This window comes from Fukomys damarensis, unplaced genomic scaffold (assembly GCF_012274545.1).
Source record: "Fukomys damarensis isolate Sample0158 unplaced genomic scaffold, DMR_v1.0_HiC HiC_scaffold_2, whole genome shotgun sequence".
In the NCBI taxonomy this organism is placed as follows: Eukaryota; Metazoa; Chordata; class Mammalia; order Rodentia; family Bathyergidae; genus Fukomys; species Fukomys damarensis.
In genome coordinates this window covers 17,991,203-17,995,706 of record NW_022900914.1, presented here as the reverse complement: position 1 = coordinate 17,995,706, position 4,504 = coordinate 17,991,203, and the positions used below count along the sequence as shown (strand labels likewise).

The 4,504-nt window shown below is 42.9% G+C and overlaps 1 long non-coding RNA gene across 1 annotated transcript in view; it reads left to right on the top strand.

Annotated features, from left to right (window-relative positions):
- Window positions 1–544, top strand: part of LOC117285737 — a 13,526-nt gene extending 12,982 nt beyond the window's left edge. Inside the window, exon 3 of the long non-coding RNA XR_004516874.1 lies at window positions 332–544. This is a non-coding gene — a long non-coding RNA (uncharacterized LOC117285737). The remainder of the gene's footprint in view (window positions 1–331) is intronic.
- Window positions 545–4,504: the final 3,960 nt, after the last annotated feature.

The window sequence follows — 4,504 nt, the reverse complement described above, 5'->3', positions numbered from 1 at the left end:
TTTTTTTTTTGTCTTGACCTAAACACAACTTTACTCAAAATTAAGTCACATATTATAACACTCAGCAAATCAGGAAGGATTTGCTTTTCTCCCAATTATAGTTATCAGAAAAAAAAATCAAAGAAGCAATTATTGTTGAATCAACTATTTAACCTTTCTGATCATGTGGTTGTTTGTATTGAACACAGGTTGGTAATTTAGGGTGGCAGATAATGTATATAAAGGGTCTTATACATATGCTCTTTTAATGGAAGGTACAAAGAGGTATTAATGTAGAAACTAGAACAGAAGACGATGACTTGTTTCTCAGATCTTTTTTTTTTCCTGGCAGGAGCTTATGGAGTCGTGGGAGGTAAGCTGTTTGGAGGACATGTCCTAGGAGAAGGGTACAAAGCAACGCAGTCCAAAAACCCCGTGTACATTCTATTCTGACCCAGAAAGCCTTCAAGACACAGATTGATTAGAACCAGGTAACGAAGTAGAAAGAGATGAAAAAGCAAAGCAAAATCACGGGTGCCCCTAGGGAGTCTGCTCCACGCGTGGCTTTACAGGGGCTCCACATTTGCTGCTGAGCTTTTCCATGGCCACCATCAGCAGTGACAATGGCAAGGACGGGCGTAAGGAGTGCCACGTACTGGGAAACGGCCAGCGTGGAGAGAGGCTGGAAAGGGGAGGCTCCTTGGAAACGGGGAGGTTTGAGCCACATTTGAAGGGTGCAGGAGTGACAGAGTCCACCCGGGCAAAATAAGTAGACAGAGAGCCAGGAGGCGGGGCCCGCGTATGGAGGTCCTCCTGGACAGTCTCAAGGTCTTAAATATCACCCTTGAAATTTCCCACACAAAGGAGCACTGGCTCTGCCTGAGGAGAACCTGACCTGACAGGAGTGGTGTTTGGAGGAAATTGTCCTGGAACCACACAGCTGCAATTTTCCCCTCAGTAAATTATAATCTATCGCCGACATTTAGGAAAGTGCTTTTACCCAGGTCTCTCCTGATGTGGTCCACGACTGGCTCTGCCATTGGCAAATGTGGAATATTTAGAAAAATCTGTGCAGCATTAGCTTCGCATAACTTTCCCTTTAAACGTAGTGAAGCAAACTGCAGACTTAGAATGGCATGCATCCGCCTGGAGTGGTTTCATCCAGGTTCCCTGTGGGATTTAAAATCCCTTGTTGTTGTTGCATCTAGGCATGGACAGGGGCTTGAATGTGGAAATCTGGAGAGGAGGACTAGAATCAATCTTAGATATAACAAGAAGCACAGAACTTTCCCTTTCTGTTTGCTTTTCTTGGAAGTATAATGTTTGGAGAGTTTAAAATGATTCTAGATTTAAAAATCATTCTGCTGAAATAGTACAATCAGCAGGGCTTTCCTTCTCAAAAGATGGTTATATTTTTGCAAGTATGTGGACCTCACGATCAGTTCACGTATTTGTATTTGACATGTAAGCTTGAATTATGGCTGAACTGGTTTCTCCCTTGTGTTTGGAGGGGGCCTGGTGGCTCCTTCAGTCTCCAGAAGACATGTGGTTGGTAATTGCTCAGTTGAGCTACGACAGAGGCTAGTGTAAGGCAAGAACAGAGTACCACAGGGACTGAGCCTTTCAGGGCCGTAACATATTTGATGGAACGGGGGTTCCCTCAGCCTGAGATGCAAGCCTCTTTAACAAGACCAGAAGCCATCTCTTCTTGTTCCAGGTCACTTGTGGCCCATGTGGAACCCGTCCTCTGTGGACAGCTGTTATAGGGCCGTGTTCCTTTTGCTCCTTGGGAAAACATTCTCGGTGAGTTTTTGGTGGGGAAGGGGAGAGGGTAGGCTTCTTTGTCACCCATTTGCTTTGTATGACCCAAGTGATCTTCTTCCTTTGTCTTTCTTTCTTTTCTTCCTTTTACATTTGAGACAGATCTTACTTTGTAGCCCAGGCAGCCTTGAATTCTATATAGCTCAGACTGGCTTTGAACTAGCAATCCTCCTGTCTCAGCCTCGAGTGACTGTTTCCTTCTGGGGCCACCTCCGCTTGACTCTTGGGAAACAAGCTGAGTTCCCTGAAAGGGAGGCCTAAAATGAACAACGGAGTCTTCTTCCCTAGTTTGTGGCTAACTCTCAGCTGACAAGAGAATTTCACTTGTAAGTTGAAGACCCGGGAGAGAGTTCTAGTGAGAAGATCTGGATTTTGAATTCTCTGCCTTTGGTCAACTGAGTTGGGCTGTTCTTTGTGATCTTGGGTAATTTTTTTTTTTCTATAAGGAAGTGAAAGTATGAACAACAAGTGACTCAGAAAGTGTAGTCTGTGGTAAGTTAGCGTTGTAATGAAATTCATTCACTTATGTAAGGAATATTTATTGAGCTCCTTCCATGCTTGGTGCTGAGGATATGGGCAAATAAATAAATCACGGCCCGTCAACCGTGGATATGACATCTGGCTGACTTATCTGTTCTCAGATGTATAGCAAATGATGCCAGTTCCATAAAGTCCTTGTGAGAGGAGGGCGTGGGGTGAGGAGTTAGAGAGAAAGTAGAGGAGGTGTTCTTTTTTTGGCACCGGGGATCGAACTCGGGTCTCTGCTCTTTCTAGGCAGGCGTTGGAACCACTGAACTAAATCCCTGGCCCGAGGAGGTGTTCTTTTAAAATTGGAAAGTACTGTGTTGTCTGTTTTTGTTTATTTGTTTGTTGTTTGTTTGTTTTTGGTACCAGGGATTGAATTTGGGACCTCGCGATTGAAGAACCACTGAGCTAAATCCCCAGCCCTGTTGTCTGGTTTTTATTGTGATATAAAACAACAAAGGCTTTGCTATGTCCTAATATAAGTAGTTGTGCTACTCTGTATCCAACTTAGCATTTATTAAAGCATTTATAGAAATTCACCTACTAACACCTTGGAGACTAGTTTTTCTGTGAAACATCTTTTGAGGCAACTCAGTGGAAATTAACAAATGTGGAAAATTATCAGGGGGACGAAGTTGGCTGCAGTGAGTGGTGACCCAATGTTGCTGTCACAAGTGGGGGCCCCCACAGAAGCCACCAGGCCTGTCCTTAGGGGCCACCAGAGGTACCTGTTGCAGTGCCCAGGGCTCTCTGCTGTGCTCCTTCCCTATGACAAATGACTCTGTCCCAGCCATGGGCCCACCTGTTTCAGTTCATAGGTTTTCATAATCTGGGCTCCAATCTGCCTTGGCCTAGTATCATTTCTTGAAGTAGCATTAATAAAATAAAGGCAAATTACTTTTGTTATTTTATTCTCTTATTATAACAGCAAAATCTACTTTTCATGGAAATATCATAAAATGATATAAATTAGTAAAAAGAAGGAAAAGTCCACCCAGAAATGATTATCTGCCGGACGTGGTGGCGCAGCCTGTAATGCCTGCACTCAGGAGGCTGAGGCCTGAGGCAGGAGAATCGCTGTGAGTGCGAGACCAGCCCGAGCTACATAGTGAGCTCCAGGTCAGTCTTGACTACATAGTGAGACCCTGCCTAAAAAATAAAACAAAACAACAACAACAACAACAAAAAAACAAAACAGAAATGATTATCCAGCACTCTGTAACTTTCTGTCTGTCTCACACACAAGTATCAGAGGGGTTTATTTGATCTTTTCCTCTTAATACAACTTTGTGACAAGGGCTCTTTCTTCCATGCTACTTGCATTGTCTCCCACCCCCTGTAGTTGCTCATAAATATTTAGTGAAAGAATAACCAATTGTAAGGTTTCTCCTAGTTCTGAACCTATGACCGTTTTTTTAAAATTCTACGAATCTTGTACATGACTGCAAGTTATTCTGTACTGATTTTTAAAAATTATTAGACTTTATTTTTTACAACATTTTTAGATTTACAGAAAGATTGATCAGAGAGTACTGAGTTACCATATACAACTCCTTTCTCCCAAACACAGTTTTCCCTGTTATTAACATCTTATATTAGTGTGGGACATTTATTGCAACTAATAAAAATATTCATGATATTTCCTGCTAAAGAACATAGTTTACATTGTTTCAATCTTGTGTTGTACAGTTCTATGTTGACAAATATATAATTCCATGTATCCATCATTGCTGTATCATTCAGAAGAATTTCATTGCCCTAAAAATCTCTTGTGCTTCATTTGTTCATCTTCCCACCCCTTAACCACTGGAAACTGCTGATCTTTTTACTGTTTCCGTAGTTTTGCCTTTTCACCATCCCATGCAGGTAGGAATCCTCTAGGCTATGTCTTCAGCCTGGCTTCTTCTGCTCAGCAGTATGCACTTAAAGTTGATTTCTTCGCGTCTGCTCATAGCTTGATCTGGACAGATTTGAGAAGCTCTGGCCCTGGTTTAATATTGATTTTCTGAGCAATGTAAAGCATGGCTCCTGGCCTTTGTGCTTAGACTGCAAATGTGGGTTCTGGGTTTTGTACTGATGGCAAGGAGAGGCCAGGGCCAGGAACTGATTCTCCAGGGAGGGGCTGCAGCTGGTGCTCATCCAGCAGAGTCATCTGGGAGTAGATGGGCTGAGAGGAGGG